The 23,303-nt window shown below is 55.4% G+C and overlaps 1 long non-coding RNA gene across 1 annotated transcript; it reads left to right on the forward strand.

Annotated features, from left to right (window-relative positions):
* The first annotated feature begins 615 nt into the window (after positions 1-615).
* LOC115251406 (uncharacterized) lies at positions 616-3,182 on the forward strand. The gene is made up of 2 exons (XR_003889953.1): positions 616-852; positions 1,588-3,182. It is a non-coding gene; the product is annotated as an uncharacterized lncRNA (long non-coding RNA).
* Positions 3,183-23,303: the final 20,121 nt, after the last annotated feature.

Raw genomic sequence — 23,303 nt, forward strand, 5'->3', positions numbered from 1 at the left:
GGCTCGTTTTGTTCAGGTGCTAATTTAGCATCTCCCCCGGTTAGCACCGTGTCCCGGTGCCCCCTGAACCATCAGGCTGACCTCCGGCTCCAAATTCCCCCGTCGGTCAGGCTAATCTGGCGCCAACGTGATTTTTTTTTGTCATTTATCCTCATAAATTTAGCGTGTGGTTATGCTAGCCGCGCTAACATTTAACCCACGTTGCGCTGCTGTAATTGTTCCTGGTCGGGAGTAACTGAAGTGTCTCCTTCACCCTCGGTGCTCAAATATTAGCCGTGTGCGTAGCGGCGCCGCGCCGGGGGCCCGAGTGAAAGCTTCATATTTCACGTAAAGCTGGAAGTGTTTAACCGTCCGCCCCGCGTCCAGATCGACTTCCCTCGCAGCAGAACCGCTGCCTGGAGCCGCACAAGTGTCTCGTGCGCGAGCGTGCCCGATGATTGACAGGCGGTAATGAAATGTGGAGAAATGTGAGAAAGCGAAGCGGCAACAGGAAGTGCCGAGATGGAAGATAGACGAATGAGAGCGCAGTAAATTAAAGCGCGGCTTTATTGCTTTATTTCGGCGTGCAAAATGACCGCATCTCACTGCAAACTCTCCCCCCGTGTGACAGGTAATTATTTTGCCCCCCCCCCCCCCAACCGCCACAGCCACGCTCCTCTCGGGGGGCCTTCTGTGCTCGGCTACCCCAGAGACGTGGGAGGAATGTGGGGCAGGCGTGCTGTGATGTGAGGGGCTCTCCTGGAGCTCAGATCCTGGAGGCCGTGGGCTCCACCCGGATCTGAATATAATGGAGCAGAAGAATTTGGGAGGGTGTGGCGGACTGCAGGAGGTTCTTCGAGAGGTTGAATGCAGGTGGGCACTGTGTGTGTGTGTGTGTGTGTGTGTGTGAGATTTAAATGTTCCCGTTTCATATGTGCGAGGGAGACATCTGAATCGACCTCCAGGAGCTTTCGTGCCACATTCAAACAACCTAAAGGGCCTGAAGCTAACGCGTTAGCGGCCTCTCTCTGCTGCTCTGTCTGCGATGAAGCAGTTTTAATCGGTTCTATCACCCCCCCACCCCCCCCGTGAGTCGACTCGGATAGTCACACTGTTGTTGATTAATGGAGACGTGGCGAGCAGGCGGCGAGCAGACGTAAGCCGGCTTCAGACGGTTGTGTGCTTCACCAGGTGTTGGACAGCGGTCCCCCTTTATTGGGGGGGCTGTAGGACATTTACCACAGCTCTGCGTTAGCCGGTGCAGGATGCAGCCCATAAATCGTTAGCAAGGCGGCGCCTTGGTTGTACCTGTCGGAGGGTGAAGCTAAAAGCCCCTTTTAAACGTTTAAATTGCTAAAATGCGTCTTATTTCCCGATGCTTTATCACCTTTCTACGCCTGCTGACTCGGCAGGTTTCAGACGCAGAAACGTGGTTAAATCCTGGTAATTACCCAGGAAGCCTTGCGGCGTGCGTGCGCGTGAGTTCAGCGAGTTCACTGTGGAACTTTACTCCGCCTCTATTTATTTCCCCGTCCTCGGTGGAAAATGTCGTCTCGTGTCCTTGTCCCTGTTTAACAGACACACTTCCTCTCCGCTTCCTTCCTCCAGAGAGCCGTTAAAAAACGGGGGCAGCGCAGCGCCGCCGTGCGAGTGCGACCCAGCACATCGGCGTGCGTGATCTGGGACGTTAGCGTTAGCTCCCTAGCGTCGTCAGACGTCCGAGGGGCCGAGTTCTGCCGCCGGTCAAGGTCGATCCCTGCTTCGGGGAGGGTCCGTTTGGGTCGACGCACCCTGAGATGTTCCGACCACCTGACCCTCGCTTCCTCTCCCCTGACGTTCCGGCTCCCGAGGGGCCCGGAGCGGACCGCCCTGGGATGGAACCAGGAAGAGGCGCCGAAGCCTCCGAGGAAGCGCTAAATGAATAATTACCACGCTGTAGGTGTTCGAGGCGCTAACTGGGAGCCGCGCGGCTGGATTAGCGCGCAGAAATGAATGGCACAAGCTCGGGAAGGCGGGGGGGGAGCGTGTCGGACAAAAGGTGAACGCCGCTCGCCGGTCCTGCCCGTCCATTCATCCGCCCCGCCCTTGATCGCCCCCCCACCGTCCCCTCTGTCATCCCGCGTGTCCCCTCTGCGCTCGCCCCTTTTGTCTGGCTCCGGCCAGAGTCTGGAGGACCCAGACAAAAGAACGGCGCCTGTCACGGCGAGAGAGCAAAGGTCCCCGCTCGCCAGGGGAGGCGGAGGCGGGAGGCGCGGGCTCGGCCGGGTGTCGGGGACGGGGAGGCATTGTCGAAGCCGTGGCCGCCCATTGTGGCGCCCGGGCTCGGTCCCGATCCAACGCCTCGCCGCGTCATCACTTCCTCTGAAATCTTTGTTTTGCCTTTTTACCGTCGTCTTTAGCAACGTTCTGCTGCTTATTTGGGTTCAAACGCTCAGCTGATGTTTCCGGGCCCGGCGTCCCGGTCACGCCGCTCCGGCTGCTGCTCAATAATCCCGTTTCCAGTTGTTCCGGTGCCTTTTCTGTGGTTTAGGCCACATTTCAGCAGTTTGTGGGCTGGGGAAGCTCCGTTCTCCCGCTGAGCCTGAACGCAGCAGAGCGCCGTAGCTGTTGGCGTGTCAGCGGCGTCCTCCACCTCCAAACGCTCCTCCGGCTCCTTCAAGGCTCTCGAATCGACTCCTTTAAGTTGAACCGTCAGTGATCAGTCGTCGGTGTCGATGAGGCCACAGCCCAGCTCCCTCTGCCCCCCCGCCCCCCTCTTTTTAGCCACTTTTTTGCACATCTCAGACCGGTTTTATTCGCCACTCTTGCGCGGCGGCGTGGAAACAAAGGCTGCGGCCTCGTGAGCAGTTCCTCGCTGCAGCCAGCAGATGGAGAACGGAAACGTGTGACGGGAGGAAGCTGCAGCGGCGGAGCAGCACCGAGCCGCTGACGCTGGAGGACGCAGCGGCCGGAATTAATGTCTCAGGTTTCTGCCTACTTTTAAAATGATGGTCGGAGAAATTGTTGAAAAAAAAGTGTCTTTGATGTCTGGATTGATCTTTTTTTTGTTTTAAATCTAGTGAAGTGAAATTTTCAAACCGGTGTTAGAGGGATGAGTTAGTGGTTCTTTGGTTGCTGCACTTGAGGGGGAAAAAAGGGGGGGGTGGATTTTAGAAGTTCCAGGCTTGAAAAGTAGCGGAAATTCAATAAATCAAATAAACATTCACGTTTGAAAATTGTCAGCTGAAACTTTTGTCCCGATTCTGTGAAGCCTCAGTGATGGATGTGTGTGTGTGTGTGTGTGTGTGTGTGTGTGTGTGGGCTTCAAGTTACTCTGTTGCTTTAGAAACACATACAGGTCCAGAATAATCTCTCTCCCCCTCTCTCCCTCTCTCCCCCTCTCTCCCTCTCACTCTCTCTCTCTCTCCCCCCCTCTCTCCCTCTCTCTCCCTCTCTCTCCCCCTCTCTCTCTATATCTCCCTCCCCCCCCCCCTCACATGAACGCGGAGCAGCGTCTCCAGCAGATGATTTCCTTCCCTTCCCGTCGTCCCCCTCGCGCCCCCCTCAGGCCCCCCCTCCTCTGGTTGCCCCCCCCCCCCTCTGCTACGCAGTGTAAACACAGTGTTCCAGAGGAATGTTGGACTCCCTGACCTCCACTGCAGTTCACTCGGTTCAGCCTGGCCCCGCTGTGCTCCAGCGCCCCCCCACCCCCGCCCCCCCCCTCACTCGAGCCCCTCCACTACACTCTCACTACCCCCCCCCCCCTCGCGTTGCTTCTTCCCCCCTCTCCCCCTCTGCTCCCTCCCCATCGCCGCAGACACTTTCTCTTCTTTGTCCTCCTCTTCCTCTTTTACTTCCCTTCCTCCCTCGCCGCCAGATGTGCCGCTCACCTTCCAGGTGTGCCCCGGCGCTTCCTCCCCCCTAACTGACGGGATTCGAACCAAGAACCCGCAGCGGGCGCCGGCTGTAGCCGCGACTTTGCTCAGCACGCCGTTCCTCTGACACACGCCTCTCTGTGACGGCGGCGGGTTGCGACGGCGCCCTCACGCTCGCGCACGTCTGAAGGTCGGGGCGGGCGGTTGTTACGGCGACCGTCGCGCCGGCTGCACGTGTTTGTTTATTTTACGGGTCGCTGCGCGGCGTGCGGCAGGTTAGCATTCGTCACAGGTGCTCTGACACAGGAAGTAACCCCCAGCTGCAGGCGAAGGCGGAGCTGATGCAGAACGCCAACACGTGGTCGGAGGGCTGAAGCGAGCACGTTTGCGCCCGTGAAGTTTGGACGCCGGCAGAGGAAATGGGTTTTTAGGCTCTAATTGCCGTCAAACGCGTCTTTGAGCGAAGAGCGGTCCAGCCCACCTGCGCTAGCTCCGCCCCTTTCTGATTGGCGAGGTGAGACGACGTCCACATGTGTTCAACCAGACTTTTTTTTTTTTTTTCCCGGGTTCGGGAAGGCGGGGCTTTTCCTGCCGCAGGACAGAGACGAGTATAAATACACGCGGGCGGTCATCGCCGGTCACGGCGAACGCAAACGTCGGGGGAATCGGGGAGTGTTTGTGTTTGTAATCGATGCTGGAGGCGCTGCGGCGGGGCAGACGCGCCCCAGCCGGGTTCACAGGCAGGCTGTCAGGCTGCCAGGTAACCCGAGCGGCGCGGCGAGCGGCGAGCAGAGCGGCGGGCGAAGACATACGCAGTCGTTTTTAGCACGCGGGCCCTCGAGGCTCACACACGAAGGCCTCGTTTGTGGTTTTAATGTTTGTTTCATTAATTGTCTCCCAGAACCGGGAGATCAGGGCAGCGAAAAGACAAACGGTGCACCTTTCCATGCTAATTTTAAGCTAATAAGTCGGAAAATCAAGGCAGTTTCTCCCTTTTAAGTAGTTCATCGTATTAACGAAGCTAATGCGCCGACTCGTTAGTTTCAGGTTTGTGTTCGTTTTGATGTGTCGTGGGAGTGAAAATGAGACTTCTGCTCATTGTGGCGTCAATAACCGCGTTGTGACGGACGCCTGGGATTGAATGCTAATGCTAATCAGAGCGACGGCGCCGCTGTCATGTCGATCCAGGAAGAAGCCAGAGCGGATCGTCAGCGTGTTAAAACCATTCGGAGGTGGATTCTTCTGCCTGTCCGACCAGATTTGATCTGTAAGAGCGAGATGACCTCATCGCAGATGTGGCGGATCAAACGTCCTCCGCCCGCTCTGCCGCGGCGGCTGCAGGCGGAGGACGCCGCCGCGGCAGGAACTGGCGGCCGCCTGCTCCTCCTGCAGCGAGGAACTTGGCTGACCTCTGCTGGACTCTGACGGGCACTGTCGCCCTCGCACGGTGATCAGCGTCCAACCTGCAGTTCGACCCTCCGTGACCTCCGTTCCTCGTCACTTTTGGGGGTGGGGACGGCGGCGAGGGCGGGCTGAGTTTGACCACACGCGGGGAGGAGGGCGGAATGGAGGAGAAGAGTAGATGGAGTGAGGGAGGGAAGCAGATGGTTGGAAATGTAGCCTGCTAAATTATTCATCCAGGCTGGAGTCTGCAGGAAGATACCGGAGATGGTCGGAGCCGGCGTGGACACGCCCACAATAACCGGCACTACCGTTGTTTAAGGGGTGTGTCCGCGGTGGGAGCGTTTGTTCCCGTCTCAGGTCGGGCGGAGGTGATTAACGAGGCCGCTCTGACCCCACGGCGGACAGGAGTTCTGCGGCAGAATCTCGGTAAATTCGCTACCGACCGAAAAAAAAAACAGAAGCTTTATTGACGCGGCATGTTTGCGCCGCAGTTTTTTGCGGTTTGCTTTATTTCCCCTCGGCCCGACGTATAGAGACGGCAAATATGTGTGTTTTCTTCCAACTTTTGCTTTTGTGCGTCCCAGATCGGCGGACACAGATGTGCACACACACGCACGCACGCGCACACACACACACACACACACACACTCCTGAGTGGAGGCCTCCAGGGAAATAGAGCAGAGAGGAAGCTACGTGCCTTCGCCTAGCAAGGGCTGTCTGGTGTCATGGCAACCATTGCAGATTACCCCACCCTCCATCAATCAGAGAGGGGAGGAGGAGAGGAGAGAGGGGAGGAGGAGAGAGGAGAGGGGAGGGGAGGAGAGGAGAGGAGAGGAGGGAAGAGAGGGGAGGAGAGGAGGGAAGAGAGGGGAGGAGAGGAGGGACGAGAGGGGAGGAGAGGAGAGGAGGGAGGAGAGGAGAGGAGAGAGGGGAGGAGAGGAGAGGAGGGAGGAGAGGGAGGAGATGAGAGGAGGGAGGAGAGGGGAGAGGAGGGAGGAGAGGAGATGAGAGGAGAGGAGAGGAGGGAAGAGAGGGGAGGAGGAGAAGAGAGGGGAGGAGAGGAGGGAGGAGAGGGGAGGCAAGGAGAGGAGGGAGGGGAGGAGAGGAGGGAAGAGAGGGGAGGAGATGAGAGGAGAGGGGAGGAGATGAGAGGAGAGGGGAGGAGAGGAGGGGAAGAGAGGGGAGGAGGAGAAGAGAGGGGAGGAGAGGAGGGAGGAGAGGGGAGGCAAGGAGAGGAGGGAGGGGAGGAGAGGAGGGAAGAGAGGGGAGGAGATGAGAGGAGAGGGGAGGAGAGGAGAGGAGGGAGGAGGGAAGAGAGGGGAGGAGGAGAAGAGAGGGGAGGAGAGGAGGGAGGAGAGGGGAGGCAAGGAGAGGAGGGAGGGGAGGAGAGGAGGGAAGAGAGGGGAGGAGATGAGAGGAGAGGGGAGAGGGGAGGAGATGAGAGGAGAGGGGAGAGGGGAGGAGAGGAGGAAGAGAGGGGAGGAGGAGAGGAGAGAGGGAGGAGAGGAGGGAAGAGAGGGGAGGAGATGAGGAGAGAGGGGAGAGGAGGAGAGGAGGGAAGAGAGGGGAGGAGATGAGAGGAGAGGGGAGAGGGGGAGGAGAGGAGGGAAGAGAGGGGAGGAGGAGAGGAGAGAGGGGAGGAGAGGAGGGAAGAGAGGGGAGGAGATGAGGAGAGAGGAGGAGAGGAGGGAAGAGATGGGAGGAGGAGAGGGGAGGAGGGGAGGGGAGGAGATGAGAGGAGAGGGGAGGAGGAGGAGAGGAGAGGGGGAGGAGAGGAGGGAAGAGAGGGGAGGAGGGGAGGGGAGCAAATCTCCTCGCCTGCATTAAGTCCTCTGGAACTCGTTAACTCGCCGTCTCCAGCTGCTGCTGCAGCATCAAACTGCAGAGGTGCACAAAGGGGGAGGAGCCACCAGCGCAGCGGCGAGGGTGGACGGTCGCCGCTGCGCTGAAATTAGGCGTTGTTCTGCTGCCGGGGGGGGATGGGGGATGGGGGGGGGGGCAGAGGCAGTGATGCATGGACGAGCTGACAGCCGAGAGGGGGGGTGAAAGGGGCAGAGGGGGGAGGAGATAATATTAGAGCGCCGGGAGACGGCGGCTCGAGATTTTTGTTGCAGTGAGAGGAGGGAAAAAAGGGAGAATTTGGAGGAGATAAATGACACCAGCGTGGGGGGGGGGGGGGCATCTGAGGATACGGCCTCCTAAAGTGACTGCGGCACAGCCTCCGTCCGATTACATCACAGCTGAGCTCTAGCTCCTCCCCCCTCTGGTCTCCGCTGACCTTAAAGCACCTCCAAGCCAACTCTAACAATTAAGGGGGGCGCACGGAGCACGTGCACGTGCACTGGGACGGATCCCGCTTTAACGGGATGTGGAGGCCGCGCCGGTCCTCCCCTGGACGCGTCACAGCACCGAGAACCTGCGTCCTCCAGGAGGACGAGTCGGCCGCTAGGACTCGATGGCGTCCACAGATGCACGTGTGCGTCCGGCGTCCGCGGGCGTCAGACTGTTGACGAGGGGTGTTGGTTGGTTGCCAGTGTTAGCAAGAATGCTCTATTTAGGCTTTTGTGCTAACGTCTCCGAAACCGTTTATTATTTCTTTTACTCTCCAGATGGTGTCGGCTAACTTAGCATTGTTGCTAATGTTTAATGAGCGAGTGAGCGGTCACCTTCAGACGGTCCCTAACACGCCGTCTGAGGTCGGTTTGTCCACGACGAGGACGCCACCGTGAATGAATCGTGGCTCTTCGTCCTCAGCCGCTAGCCGCGCGGCTGCTAACAGTATTAGCACCTCTACAGGCGGGGCACCTCTGAGAACATCCAGACTGTTCCAGGTGTTTGTCTGTGTTAATCTGGACTCTCTCCTATCCCCCGTAGATGTGCGCAGGTGTTCCACGCAGCGGACAGGTGCGTCCTGATGCCCAGCACATCAGTAAGTACCGCTCATAAAACCTCAACTTTGTAGATGTTTCACTTTTGTCACGATTCTCTCCAAAATGTGTTCAGCTAAAAATACAAAGTGGCCAAATCAAAGCAGCTAAAAGAGGTGCTAGCATGAAAGAGCGGGTGGGTTCTAGCGAAAAACGCTTTGATTTTGTCGTAATACGCTTGTGTTTCGCACGGCTGCTCTCTGGCGCCGCCACACCTCGCACCCAGGTACTGCGTTGTTAATTAGTCGCGCGCTACGTTGCCGTTAGCGACAGCGGCGTAATATGGTCCACGTTTTTTCACCAATTGACGGAAAACTCGGCCTTTTGGCGGCATTTTACATGGATCGGTTTAATTTAAATAAACAACCCCGACGGCCCAGAATGTCCGACTGACAATAATCCGGATGTTGGGAATCTGGCGTTTATCCCCCCGTTACTGCGGCAGCTGCACAGACATAAGGAGAAGCATCATTACAAGAACCGCGGCCTGTTAATGGGTCTTCGCTACGTGGGGGGCCGGTCGGCTCTGCACGGCAGGCGGGGGCGGGGGGGCGACGGAGGGCAGAGGCGAAATCGAGGAAACATGTTTGCGTCCAGCAGGGGCCACTTTCATCTGCAGGATCAGACCAGGTCACGTGATCCCCCTAGAGGGCGGGGACTGGAACTGCACGCTGAGCTAACGTCTTTTCAGCTTTAGCTAACGATGCTAACAGCCCAGAGGATCGGAGGCGAGCGCGTCGCTTCAGACGTTCCACAGTTTGGCTCTCCGGGATTGGTCGAAAACCAGGAAGTAGACTTTTCCAGGACCTCTACTCGGTCTGGAACCAGACATCTGCAGTGCACGTGGGCGTGCACCGCCCGAACCTGTGCTGTCCTTCAGGACGTCCCACCGAGCCTCTGCAGAGGGGAGGGCGGAGCTGTGGGCGTGTCCCGGGCTTATTTTGGGAAACCACATGATGTCTAGCTCATTTGCAGCCGCTGTGCGTGTGCGTGTGTGCGTGCGTGCGTGGTCACGGTCATGTGAAGGTCATGCCATCCCCGTGTGGAGAATCCTGGAGACCTGCCAGTGCCGATGGGGGCTGCGTCTCTGGCTCCGGCTTCCCCCACTGCAGAGCATTGATCAAGTGTCCTCACCTGCTGCAATCAGCCAATAGGAACGCAGCAAACGCCCCAGACAGCCAATGGCCACGTGGGGAAAGGTTCGGAGGCTGGAGACAAAGGCGCCAGACAAGGGTGTGTGGTTTTTTCCCTCCTCTCGCTCGACCGAGGAAGCGTAATGGAGGAAGGACGGCGGGTAAAATGGCGGCGAGCGGAGTGGAGGAGGTGTAAAGGTAGGGAAGGATGGGGAGAGGGAGGGTAATGAGGCGTGGAGAGATGGATGATGGAGAAGAGAGGGACAATGGATGTGAGGAGGAGAGAAAAGGAAGCAGACTGGAGGGGCAACGTGGAGCTGCACACACACGCACACACACACACGTTTTCAGCTTATTCAGGGCTTTAATGATGCTGTCAGGATGAAAAACGACCCGGTCCGATCCAGAAACTCCACAAGTACACAACAAACTTTCCACGCTGCGACGCCAGAGGAGCGAGGACGACGGGCGCAGATGCGGACGGAGGAGCGGCGTCTATCGCCACGCCCCCCCCCCGGAGGGAGACCCGGAGCTCTCGGGACGGACGTCAGAACCTGGAGTCTGATGATCAGACGGCTGGTTCTGAGTCCGGATCACCAGATAAATGGGCCGCCGTGCATCTGCCTCGCTCACCTTTGGCGTCGCCATCTCGGACGTGTTAGCTCATCTTTATTACTAGCATTAGCCCCTCTTGTGCTATTTGGAGCCCCGACAGAATAAAAGCGGCCGTTATTCGAGAGCTTTCAGATTATCTTAGATTAGCTTCCTGATGCTTTACAGCTCGGCCAGGCCGACGTTTCTCCGCCCTCCTGCTGTCATGTGACCTCTCGCACACGCAGGTGAGATCAGACGGTCTGGATTGATTTGTGCTTCCTGTAGCCTCTCGCGTCTTCATCCGTGTTTCCGACCTGCCGGAGGAGGCCGGGTCGGATCACACCCCGCTCGCCTCTCTGTCTTCTGGCTAGTTTAGCAGCGAATGCTAAACCAGCTCGTTTCCACGGCGTCTCCTTGAAACCACGATACGTCTGCTAACGTCGCGCGGCGGAGAAACAACATGCTAGCACCCGCTAGCTGGTTTCTCTAATTTCTCTGGGGGTCTGACAATGACCGAATTAAGCGCCATGGCAGATGTTCCAGGAAGTTGTTGGTGGTTGTGAATCTTGTTTCCATCAGTGGTTCAGAGGCGGAGCGGCTCCCAGCTTTAGCGAAGCTTCACAATAAACCCTTTTAACGTCCCTTTTTCGGCGGTCCCACCACAGGCCGTGTGATTAATCGCTGGCTCGCGTTTTCCTTTTCCAGTTGTGTGCAATCGGCCCCGACGGCGTGCGTTTCTGTGGCGGCGTCCAGCAGCAGCGCAGCTACGTGTCCCAGATCTCCAGCTCGCTTCCCTCCCCCCATCCGGGCCCGAATGTCGACACGCGGAACATGTTTCCGATGTTTCTGAAGCGAAGTCGAAGACGGATTTCATTTAAAATGCTGACGGAGGGAAAAAAATGTTGCTATGCTAACTGTCGCACACACACACACACACACACACACACACGTATGTAATCCCATCGGCCCATCCCAGTGCTCTGTGTTTGTTTGTGCAGTATCCTGTTCCCGGTGCCATATGCTATCCGTAGCCGCTGGTATCGCTGGCCGCCGCCGGCCTCAGCGGCCTGCTGTTCTCAGGGCTCGGCCCGTCTTGTCCAAACAAAGACTCCACTGACAAACACAGTCGGGTCCCGGAGTTCCCCGTCAACGTTCCGGAGCGGAGCAGCGTATTGTTTTCCTTTCCGAGCGGCTCTGCGCCGCCCTCGGCTGCGGCCGCCATCGACCCGGGCAACAGCGCCACGAAGGGAGGAAGCGGCGCCGATTTAGCATCGCAGAGGCCGGCGTTCCCATTCAACTGTGGGACAGGCTGCTAACGTTAGCGTTACCGTTTTGTGCGCCCGCGTCACCTGAAAAGGTGCTAACGCTGGATTAGGATCGCTGCAGGACCCCTCCCCCCCCCCCTCCTCCAGAGGACAGAGGCCTCCTTGTGCTGCCGTGACTCCGTATCTAAGAGATGCTTCTTCTGGGCTGGAAATGTCGACGGGGTGATTTTCGAATGCTTGGAAACGACGGCGCCGTTTCCAGGAACCTGGAAAAGTTCAACATGGCCGCCAGAGGCTGCATTACGTCACCTGAAAATCCCTCCAGGTTGGAGCGCTCTGACATTGAGTAATGTCAAGGCCGTGTGTACGAAATAAAGAAGTTAAAGCCCCCCCCCGGCTCCACGTACACCCGACATGCAGACGCGAGCAGCACGGCGGCTATTTTTGACTCCTCGACGCTCCCTGGATGCGGCTTTTTTTTACAACCTCCTCGGCAACTTTGATGATTGTCCGGGAGCCAACCTGTAATCATTTAATGCACTGTACTTGTTCCGGGGGGGGGGGGGAAGAAGAAGAGGCTCCTTCACTCCGTCCCAGAAATTCTCTTTCAACTGCTGTTGCGTATTCCGTTTGAAGCTTGACGGCTTCATTTGGGAAGCGTCTCAATTAGGCGGAATGTTTCTGCCGACATATCTGTGCGCCCAGAACGTCTCACCAGGACATGAAAGCCCGGGCTTAAGGAAGTCTTCGCGCACCACGGCGTGGAGCGGCGTGCGCTCCCGCGCGCACATGCTAACGCTAAAAATAGCGGCAGCTATCCTACTAACGCTGGCTAATGCTCCTCACCCCAGACAGGCGGATTTGCATATCTTTAATGTGCGACTCGGGTTTCTTATAAGAACCGGCGGGAGGCTCCCGGTGCACGGCAAGTAGCCACGTTCTGTGGGGGGGGGCGGTACGGTTGCTGAGGTGATTCCAGATTTTTGGGGGGGTCAGGACTGAATATCAATACCTCAGAAAAATGTGGTCGACTCCAGAACTGGTTTAGCTGCGGCTCACGTGTGTCGTTACCTTGTTATACGTTATTTTGGATGAGTGGGTTCAATTGACTCGGCTAATTAGCGCTGGTGTGGTTCAGCTAGCGCCGTAGGCTGGGTGGGTGGGGGTTATTTATGCCGTTAAACTCGCCAGTAATCGGTTGAGCATTAGCGTTAGCTCGCAGCTACGAGCTTTATTCCCGCTGGAGCCCGACGCTCGTGTCCAAATATCCCAGATTGAACAATAACACCATCAACGCCCGTCCAGACGCCTCCAACGCCGCTGAACCAAACACTCGCGAGGATCCCAGACCGCCATCCGCCGCTGTTTATTTACGGGAGAAGTGGCAGCGGCTAAAAAGCCCGATCAGCCAAACACAGCTTGATTTCCTAAAGATTCCCGCGAGATTCCCACTGCATCCGGTCAGAGGCCGCCGTGTTTATCCGCCTCGGATTCAAATAAAGATCTCTGCTCCTCTCAAATAAATAGTTGGTGAGGAGTCGGCAGCAGGGACCTGGAGAAAAGACAAAACCACAGAAGAAGAAGGATCCTTTGCTTTGGCCGCAGCATGAATAATCTGGGATATTCGTCTCCTCGTCATTATTCACCAGTTCCTGAAAGAGGCGTTCCTGGCGTCACGTCACGCGGATCCTCCATTTTATCGTCCCGCCCCTCGATCTCACCTCTTTAATGGTTCCGTTCGACCCGTCGGCTCCGGCCTCCGACCGATCGGGACGACTTTTCACTTAAACGATGGCGGGACGTGAGGTGAACTGGGACATTTCGGCTTTCCGAAACCTCCCATTTTCCAGTCCGGACTGGTTTTTCCTTGCCTATAGAATAGAGATATTAATGCTAAATGCTACCACCTGATCCACCAATTAGCCCCGTAGTTTAAAGCCCGAACCGGGCGACTCCCAGTTTGGCCTCCCGGTCTGTTGCTGTCGCGGCCTGTCCGTCCGTCCATCCGTCCATCCGCCTGTCTGTCATTCCAGACTCTCCTTGCGTGTTTCGCAACAGCCACCCAAGCTATACAGCTGCTCAGCCGGTGGAAGAACGCCGGGACCAGCGCCAGTCAGCCGGGGCGCCAGTTGGGCCGTCCATCACTAACATTAAAGACATGCTATCCACCCGAGTGTATCCTGCTGGCTTACCGCCCTGATCCCCTGTCCCAGCCGCCCCGCGTTGCGCCCCCTCCGCCCGCCCGCCCGGGGGGGCCCTGGCTAAAGAGCCCTCCTTGCTTTAGCGGCGCGGCGCGGCTCCCCGGCGTCCGCGCCGCCGCTTTAGCCCTCTTAAAACGCACGTGCTAATAAATGAGGAGCCTGCTGGAAATAAACGCTTTCTCATGTGCAGCCAAGCTGCCCAGCCGCTGGGGTCATTGTGCCCGAAAGGGCCGAGCGCACGAGCGCGGCGCACGAGTGCGGCGCACGTCTGACCACGTTTTCTATATCAAAAATACGCGAGTCAGCAGAGACGCCGGCTAAAAGGCCTCCTGTGGTAAAAATAGATGAAAACGGGTTCGTGTTTGTCTCCTCCCGCACTAGAAGGGACCTTTTTCTGTCTCGGCTAAAAATATCGCCCGTTTCATCGCAGGAGCCGTCGCCGCTCGTCCTTGTTCTCTGACGCAGTCGAAGTGGCGCCGAGCCACTTTGAGTAAAACATTCGATGCTGCTCGTTTACGATGAAAGACGCGAGGGGTTAGCCTCCGGTTGGGGTGGGAGGGGCTTATTTCCCAGCCCACCAAATGAGGACGATCAGAGTTAAAATCAAATACTCGGACTAACGAGAACTCCCCGCTACCGCGTGACCCTGAACGCATCGCGAGGTGAAAGATGGCTGATGGAAGGTTTTAATTGGGGTATTTGCATAATCGGTGGGAAAAAAAGCTTCATTTTAAAAATAAATAAATAAATTTCAAAGTCAGCTGGTTCCCAGCCACTTTAATCCGGCTCGTTTTGTCTCTGAAGGGTCTCAGTTAGCTAAACCAATGTTAGCATGTCTGGCTCTGGTCGGCGACCGGTGGCAGGTCGCCCTCGCCTGGGGTGGCTGCTGATGAACTCTGACCTTTCCGTTGTCGTTTAGCACCCGGACGGTTCATTTGTGATTGTATTTCTGCCTTTAGATTTAGCTAAATTGGAAAAAAGGTTTTCAGGAACACTCAGGTCATGTGACACTGGGCGATGACCTTGGAAAATAATGAAATCCTTCCGTTCATCAGCACTTTTTCCTTATTTGGCTCCGTATTGAGAAGGAAACTTTGAGCTTAAACTCCCGTCCACTCGGACTCAGCTGGGTCGGGCGACCCCCAGCGCCGTCGCTCAGGATCCAGCAGCATCATTCACGCCACGTCCCGCAGCAGCTGGATGCAGATGTGTTTTCACAGGTTCTGCGTCCAACAAACGGCGTTCCCGCCACTTTCCCTCCGAAATGTCGACAAAGACCCGGAGGATCCGAATCCTTAAATCAGCACGACCGTATGAAATTAATTAAATATCTGGATCCATCGTTTACCACAAAAATCCGTTTTATTCGCTGTAAATTTCCTTTCTTATTGGAGACAAAGGCGCTCTGTTACACCGTCTCCAGCACCTGAACCGTGTGTTTGGACTTTTGTTTTCCCTCCTTTTTCTTTGTTTCATTCAGAGTCGGCCGCCCCGCGTCTGTAGCCGCGTCCTCCGGGAACGTCCCGCTGCCTCCTGCCGGCCGCCGCCGCCGCCGCCGCTCCCGCCGCATCCTGGCAACGCTTGAGTCGAGCTCGCCGCCGCGTTTAAGCCGCTTCGCAGTTTGATTAAAGGAAGACCTGGTTTTGATTAGCCGGGCCCGTCGGGGGCGACCCCGCTCACGTCGGGGGCGGTTAGCAACAATACGCCGTGATTAGCTGTGAATCGGCCAGAAATTCCTGCCAACAAAAAGCTTCAATCTCTCCTCCGGTTGTTGGAATTGCGGATCGGTTTTCCAGCATCTTCTTCTACAGGCCAGGGTCCAGGAAACGGGCCTCAGACGTCCGGAGCTGTTCCCACAGAACTCGGGTCACCACCTTCCACGGTGTGACGGCGTCCCGGGATCCTTGTTTTCCTTATTTTCCTAAAATAATAATTATTATTATTATTAAATTAATTTACGACACGCTGCTCCTTTAACGTGCAGTTTGTTGTGGGATTAAGGATGAAGCCTCTTCCTTTGCTTTTATGATTCCCATCAGTAATGAGTGGCGTCCACCTGGTGTCCGTCCTCCGCGAGGCCTCGCACCCCCGCTAAGTGTTCCAGGGGCGTCTAATTAATCTGTTTAGTGTTTATTTTCCCATCGGCGCGTGCGGGCTGTGTTTAAATTAGCATCTCTGGAGATCCAAAATAAATATTCAGGAGTCTGCGCGGCACAGCTGCGCTCGCTAATCTGATCAAATCCCCAAGAAAAACTACAGCTAAATTGTCAGTTTTGACCCCAACTGTGTGGGTCTGTGTGTGTGTGGGGGGGTCATGTGACAGGAAATCAGGTAGGTGGGCGTGGCCAAAGGTGTCAAATCAAAGCCGTCCCATCAGAGGCCCGACGAGTTTTTATATTTTTACCTCGTATTTCTTCAGTCGTTCCAGAAATGATTGATTTACTGGGGGGAAAGTTGCATCTTTCCGTCTGTGAAGTCGCCGCTGGTGGCGGTGGCGGTGGAGGGGGCGGGGCCGCCCGGTGACCTACGGGGACGAAACAGTGTTACGCTACACATGATCAGGCTGACAGGCAATTTCTCCGCCGTCCAGACTACTTCAAGCTGCTTCCAAAGTTAATTTACAGCCGCTGGTGTCTGATTGGATGGCGGCGAGCGCTCTGCCAGGAATTTGATTGGTTGCGTGCAGCTGCGCCTCGGAGCGCTCTGCACGTCTCTGCTAACAGGCAGATTTGTCCACACAACTGTAGCCAGCCAATTTAAAGGGAAAAACAAAAGTGTTGCCCCTTTTTTTTTGTCTAAGACAAAAGCTAAACAGATGCTCGGGCTGGAACGTGCCGAGCGGGATTCAGATGGTCGTTTTTCTGCCTGTAGCGGCGTCGGGAAAACAGGTTTTTCAGTTTTAGATTCTTATTGAAGCGTCTTTAAAAGGGAAAGTTTGCTTTAAGCGCAGCAAACGGGGAGTTTTAACGGCCGCTGGCCTCGGAGACGCTGGTGAAATGGGTTTTTATCCGTCTGGCGTCGAGTAAAAGAAGGTTTTATTATATGAAGGCAAAAATCTGGACAATTTCTTTTTTATTTATTATTTTCATCCTTTTGAACTCGTCAGAATTCAGTGAATTCCTTCTTCCTGCAGGCTCTGTTTTCGCCAGCGGGGGTCAGATTTTCATCTCAGATTCTGGATCCGGATCACGCTGTGCTGAAAGTTCAGCAAAATCTGGCGTTTTCCGCCCCTCTGGGCGGCGCCGTCGCTTCCTGTCCGATAAACTAAAGGTGTTCTGGTTACAAACGTCTCTGTGGAGTTTCCAGTGTCGCATCGATTGGCCAGGCTTTTGTTTTCCTGATGTTTCCACTTTTCTACTTCCTCCGTTGGCCGAATCTTCCCGTTGTGAGCGCAGGTTTTCGGAATGTTGACTTAATTTCTATTCCGTTTTCCTTCTCGTGACGTTTCTGTTGTCATCTGAGCTCCGTCTCACTTCTCTGCACAACAGCCTTTGATTCACTCCTCTTTATTTCACCCGGCTTATCTGCCGCTGGCAGCAAGCTGCCGCTAGCGCGCCGCCCAATCAGCTGCCAGCAGGCGCGTTCCATTTCCTGGTCTCTATCGATCCGTGACGTCCGATTGGACTGAGAGGAGCACAAACGTTCTCTTGTCCACGCCTCGCTGTCCTGCTCTGAAATGGCTGACATGTTTTTTTTTTCCTCTTCCTCCTGTGTTTTGTTGTGTAATTCCGGAGGCCGCTTTAGCGATTTCCCTGCCGGAGCGACCGTGACCGGCAAGCCGGAGAAGGGGACGAGTTGTGGGAAAACAAAGAAAATGACACCAGAACTGTAAAAATGTGGAGAAAATGGACAATATCGTTAAGGAGATGTGGCTGGCTCAGAAGGGCGCAGAGGACAGGCAGTAAACAGCGGCGGCGGTAACGGCGCTCGTCTTTCAGCGGCGGCACCAGCTGTGCCCGATCCAAATGGGCATCCAAAGCAATTCAGGCCGGGCAGGGTCAGACGAGGACACGGCTCTCTGAGGGGGGAGGAGGAGGAGGAGGGATGAAGGCGCGAGGAAGGCAGAGAGGGTTTGGAGGGAAAGGGGAGGGAGAGAGGAGTGTTTGCAAGGATGAAGGAAACAAAAGGAGGGGAAAAGCAAACAAAAGGCCGGCCGGCGGCGGCGAATCTGCTCGATACACCGGAATCTGAGGGCGTGATACCAACGATCGCCATTAAAGAAAGGAGGGTCCCCCAAACACCTGCCAACACGCAACGTATAGCAGCTGCAGCGCCTCCAACGGAGCGGACAAACTCTGGTTTCCATGACAACAAGCAAAACATTTCAATGTTTCACTGGCCAAATGGATCACCGATCCAAAACCGCCCGGTTGCCTTGGAGATCTGTTGATGCGACGGCCCTCTGGTGGCCGGCTGAAGTAAAGGCCTTCAATGGGAATTCCTGAGAGGGAATTCGACCCCTGTGGCTCCTCCTCTTCCTCTATTCCCTCCTCCTCTTCCTCCCTGGAGCAACAAGTGCGACAACATGGCAACTCAATGCCCGTCTTTGATGACGGTTTTGGACCGATCCCCGCAAATGTTTGGCGTTTGGCCACCTGCGGAATTCCCCTGGAATCCAGTTCCCGCTTGGATCTCCGTGGTCGCAGTCGCAGCGGGAGCGTCGACTGTCATCTGTCGGCCGCGTCTCGTCTCCACACGATAAAATCTGTATCCGCGTCTTAATTACGGTACGAGCTGGCTCGGTCGGTGGGTCCAATTATCCGCCCCCCCCCAGAAGCTCTGTCTTAAGCAGCTTTGATCATCGTCATCAAGAACAGAATTTATTGTCTTTGTTCTAGTCCTGGTCGGATTAGAGCGGCGAGCGGTACTTCCTGTGTTCGGACCCTGTAGGTCCGACCGCTCAGCAGAGAAAGGGCCACTTCCTCCTCGAGGGTTCGGGGAACGTCTACAAGGCCCTCGGCACCATATGGTGCTGATTCTAGTGGAACCATTTCATCTGGTCCCTCAGTCACGCGTCAGAAACATGAAATCCATCCCTCTCTTATCAGACTGGTTTCGCTTTCTATCTGCTCTTCCCATCATGTCCGCCTGTAGCTCCAAAATCAATCTGCTTTGTCTCCAGAAAGATTCCCAAGAAGCCAAGCCAAGCGAGATCACGGATAAACATCCAAACCCTTATGAGGGGAAAAAACGGCGTCCGAGGGGAGTCTACGGGGCTGAGCCAGCAGATGCTGATTATCGTGACTCCTTTCTTTCTTACCGCTCCGCTGCCAAAGAATAAATTAGCGAGCAAGCTGGAAATGAGAGGTTTGGCTGTTGGAGGAACGTCGAGGAGATTGGCGTTCTGTTTCAGATTAGCGGGAAACAATTGACAAGTTCATTGGGGGATGTTCCTCAACAAGTGCTCCCCGTCGCCTCCTCGTTGGGGTTCCATCAACGTTTGCTGGCGTTTTATCCTCGAGGAGGCCTCTGGAGTTTCATCCCACCGTCGTTCCCTCGACCGCAGAAGGAGCCGCTCGCTTTCGTGGGCCTTGATTTTTAATGTTAGCTAACCGCTTTCTTTCCAGATCATTCCTTGATCTGGGGAGGGAGAAAGCGATCCAGAAAGTAGTTCTAGTTTTAAGAATTAGAGCCCCCCCCCCCCCTTTCCCTTTCATAGGAGGTATCTGAAGCCGGTTCTCTTCGTGGAGGTCTGAGGGGAAAAGCGAGCGGGACGACCGCCTTGGTCGACCGCGGTGCCGCCATTTTCTGTCAAGCGAACTCCGGAGAAGATTAGGAGATACTTTTGTCAGATGGGCTGTGGATGAATAGAGGGAAAGAAAAGGGGGAAATTTAGAGAGTTCCAGAAAGAAAGGCTCATAGCAAATGAAACTGGCCGATGAAGAGCCGTGGGGATGCCGGCTGAAAGAAAGGGGGCCGGAGAGGGAGGGAGAAATAAGCGATAGAGAAAAGGCCAAATGTGTCTGGGAAAGTTTCTGAGCTGAGGTGCATTGTGGGAGAGCAGACAGTGTGTCTGGGGGGTCTGAGGTGTGGATTAATGCCAGCGATTGGAGGAGGGCTGCCGCAGTTGTGCGTGAGCAGAATATCAGGCAGAGGGAGAGGAGCGGAGATGGAGAGGGTCCAGGCGCTGGGTTTTTGGAAGGAGGGTGATATTTCTACGCCTGAAAGATGAGCCGCTCGGGCCCAATCCGACTGCCAGAAAACTCCGGCAAAAATGTCAAACAACAAGTCCGCCGTCCGCGTTTGGGTCTCCGTCCAAAGTCGGACGGTTAAGCCTCCAGTTTTGCTGCCGAGGACGGCGCCGATACCGGCCCCAGAAAGCTAAAGTCCGGGTGCGACTTGCTGGACGGAGGCAGAGCATCCGTGAAAGCAGCGAAGTTCTGCAACAAGCACCACTCCGGACACAGGCCGGTTTAATTACAGCCAGATTATGTGGATCTACTCCGAGTTTAAGGCCGTTATTTGTTTTTCAAGCCCCCCCAAAGAAGATGTTGGCCTGGTTGGTCTCGTCAGAGGTCACGGAGGACAGACGAGAACAGCGGAGCCTCTTCCCATCCCAGGAAGTTCCAATCACGGAGGAGGTGGAAGGAGGTAGGACCGGTTTAAGCGACACGTCTGGGTGTAGTTTATGTCCGAAGTTGATGCTAAGGAGAAGCCTGGAGGGTTCGTGGGGCCCGAAACTGATGTACCAACACTTGAGCATCGGGCCTCGATAGGCCACACCCACCGCCTCCTAATAAGGAAATGGATGTTTTAAGATTTGCACTGTTTAGATTTCTTACTGCTGGGGCCAAAAATAGCGATAAATTGTATTTTAGGGTGATTTATTCCATCTCGCCACCCTCAATTCCTTCCTCTTCCTGTCGTGTCAACATGGCCGAGTGGATGTTTACCGAACAAACGCGGCGTTTAGCGGGTCCAGGCTTCTGTGGATGTTGGCAGCGATTGGCTGCGATATTTTTAAAGTTTCTTGGAAATATCTCCTGATTTCATTTTGGGAAAACCAAGGTGATCTCATGGGACGGTGCGTGAATAGCACGCCGCTTTTAGGTCGTATCAGGTGTCAATTCAGGCGTTTTGAGCTTTTCACGTGTTGTTTAGCAGCGTCCACTTTTTTATCTCCACGTTTTATACGTGGAGGGATACGGCCTCAAGTGTGTGTGTGTGTGTGTGTGTGTGTTTGTTTGGGGGGGTTCATCTTAGGAGAGCTCCCGATTTTTTCTGGATCTGATCCGTTGTTGCTCGGAACTCAAAAACAAACGAACACAGTTGTTTTTGTAAGTCAGATTTGGAGATAAATCACCATTCGGTGTTCTGTGTCTGGACCTGTTGCTGGTTCGGGGTCCAGGGGTGTTTGAAAGGCGGCCCGGCCTGGGTGGGGGGGGGGGGGGCGGGGGGACGTCTGTATCAGTGGAATTATTCCAATTTCCCCACTTTCCAATTCGCATGGTTCTCTTTGTTCCTCAGCAGGTCTGCGCGGCCGTCCAGCGCAACCCTGGCTAATGCTAACGCTAACGCCGGAGCACGCTAATGCTGTCGATGTCGTCTCGATTTTTAAAAAAAAAAATAGTCACCTATAATTGTGAAGAATATTACTGGTATTGTTGTATGAAGTGAAGTATTGTTGTCCTCCGCTCACGTGCGCGAGCCCGCTCGGCCAGAACCAGCTGAGTTGGGGCCTCGTCTGCGACCGACGCTGCCACCGAGTCGTTGTCGGAGGATGTTTTTAATTCGCCGCTGCGGCGGCGGGGTGAGACGCGTCTCTGGCGCGTACGCCGGAGGCGTCTGCATCGGTGCCTCGCCGAGCTGGAGCCAAGTCCCCAAATGACTCCTTCTTTTCTATTCGCAGCTGGGGCTAACTAAAGATCGGTATTTGGTTTTGGTGTGTGGAAGCCTTCCAAGAAATGTGTGTGTATTTCTGTGTATGCATTTCCCCCCCCCCCCACTGCATCCATGAGTGTGTACGTGCGAGTCAGCCAGTCTGCTCCTGGCTGTGTCTGACTCGGGAGACGACCGAATACCAGCCGGCGTGTCCGGGTGTTTATGTCGGGGTAGCGAGGCGGTTTGAGCGAGAGAAGGGACGGGCAGCGCCGTGGATCCTCCTCGGCCGGACCGTCCCTCTCGGGCTCTGGGCCGGGGGAGAAGACGGGGAAGAAGGAGTGTGCGGGGAGGAGGAGGGGAATAAGGGAAGGGGAGAGGTTCAGGGGTGACAGGAGGATGGCTTCATGGCAGCGCTGAATTTCCAACACTCCTCTTTCTCCCTTTTTCTCTTTCGCCTGGTCCAGCTGAGCGAGTGAGGAGGAGAGTTTGGAGTCTGGAGGCTGAAAAAGAGAGAAATTTCCTCCGTTTTTTACGGGGTTTTTTTGTTTTGTTTTTTGTTTCTGGGATTTTGCCCGTCTTTACAAACAGATGTTGCCTGTCATTTGCTCGTCAGGCGCTGTCGAGGTTTTACGGGCTCAATCGCTTATTTGCACTGATTTCCAGCGCGCGCTAACCCGAAATTGCAAAAACACCCAAAGAAACGAGTCTGTTTCTATGATCGTTCACTTTGTTCCTCTCCTCCTGCTCTCACTCTCCTCTTTGCTCTTTTCTTTTGTCTCACTCTTTCCCACCCTCTCCCCTAGCTCCCTTTCGGGGTGGTTTTGTTACTGTACTAGCATGTTTGCGCTGCTTTTTCTGGGGGGGTTTTCGGCGGGCCACAGCGGACGCGACTGCCTGTACCTTCTGCCAGCACCGTAGGCCCTGCAGAGTAGAGAAAAACAGTCGGAAACTAAACAGAAACGGTAAGTCAACACGCTCCCCGCCTGCTCTCGGCTTTATTTTAACGCTGCTTTGTGGCTGCGAATTTTCAACATCGTGGTTGGGGGTGTGTGTGTGGGAGGGGGGGGGGGGGAAGCTTCATTTAAGGGCCTTAAACCTGAAACGCTACCTGTTGGTTGGTTAGCCGAAGCTATTTGTTTAAAACAGCGTGATTATGGAGTGTTAACAACACGCCACTTCCTGGCGTTTTGGGTTTTTTTTCCACCTTTGTCGAACCTCTCTCTCCTCTGCACACATGCCACCTCAGTTGCCGGGTAGATTTGGGTGACCGGGGTGGGTTTGGCTGCACAGCGGTGCAGGTTTTGGCCTTTAGCCGCTCCTTCTCGCTCTCTCTCTCCCTCTTTTGTGGCGTGGCGTGGCGGCGTCCGCGGCTCCAACTCAACTCTTTGTGTTTTCGGCCAGTCTGGAGGTGTCGCCCGGGTCGTCCCACTGATACTTTGAGCAACTCGGCAACGGCTTCACCGTCAGAGACCTCATTTAAATTCAGGCAGTAACGTCTTCTTTTTTTTTTCCTCCAGAATTATAATAACAACTTAATTATTTCCGCAGTTAATTAGCCGAACAGGAAAAAAATGCTGAAGCTTTCCGTCGTTTTTCCATGAATCCCGGCGGAACTCCCGGCGGGTTTTTATAAACCCGGCTCCGACTTTGGGTGCCACTTAGATCTTTCTGCCCGTCGCACACTCCCGCAGCGCCGTTACCAGCGCTGCAATGCATCATGGGATCAGTGGAACTGGCTAATATTTGATATAAACAGCTTTGGCCGCTGCTAGCGCTGCCGTGTCCTCCGGGCGGCGTCCGACCCACGCAGGCTCCGCTGACGGACTCGAACCCGTAGATCCGAACTTGTGTTAAGTGACTGCAAGCCACAAGCTTGAATCTACAGGTCTGCGTCCGCGCAGCCCCATCGACCAGAGCGGCCCGCGCCGGCGTTTTTCACCGTTTCTCTGGTGCAGCAACGTCGCTCTGATCTGATCAAGACAATAGTGACAGCCTGTATTGTCTGGACAGCATTGGACAGAAATTGCATCCAAGGTCAGTTTAAAGGGGGTTCTTCCCATCGGAGAGGTCGGCGACGCTCGCGCTGTTCATTCTGAGCTTCGTCGCCAGCAAGCGTCGCGGTTTC

This window comes from Takifugu rubripes, chromosome 11 (assembly GCF_901000725.2).
Source record: "Takifugu rubripes chromosome 11, fTakRub1.2, whole genome shotgun sequence".
Taxonomy (NCBI): Eukaryota; Metazoa; Chordata; class Actinopteri; order Tetraodontiformes; family Tetraodontidae; genus Takifugu; species Takifugu rubripes.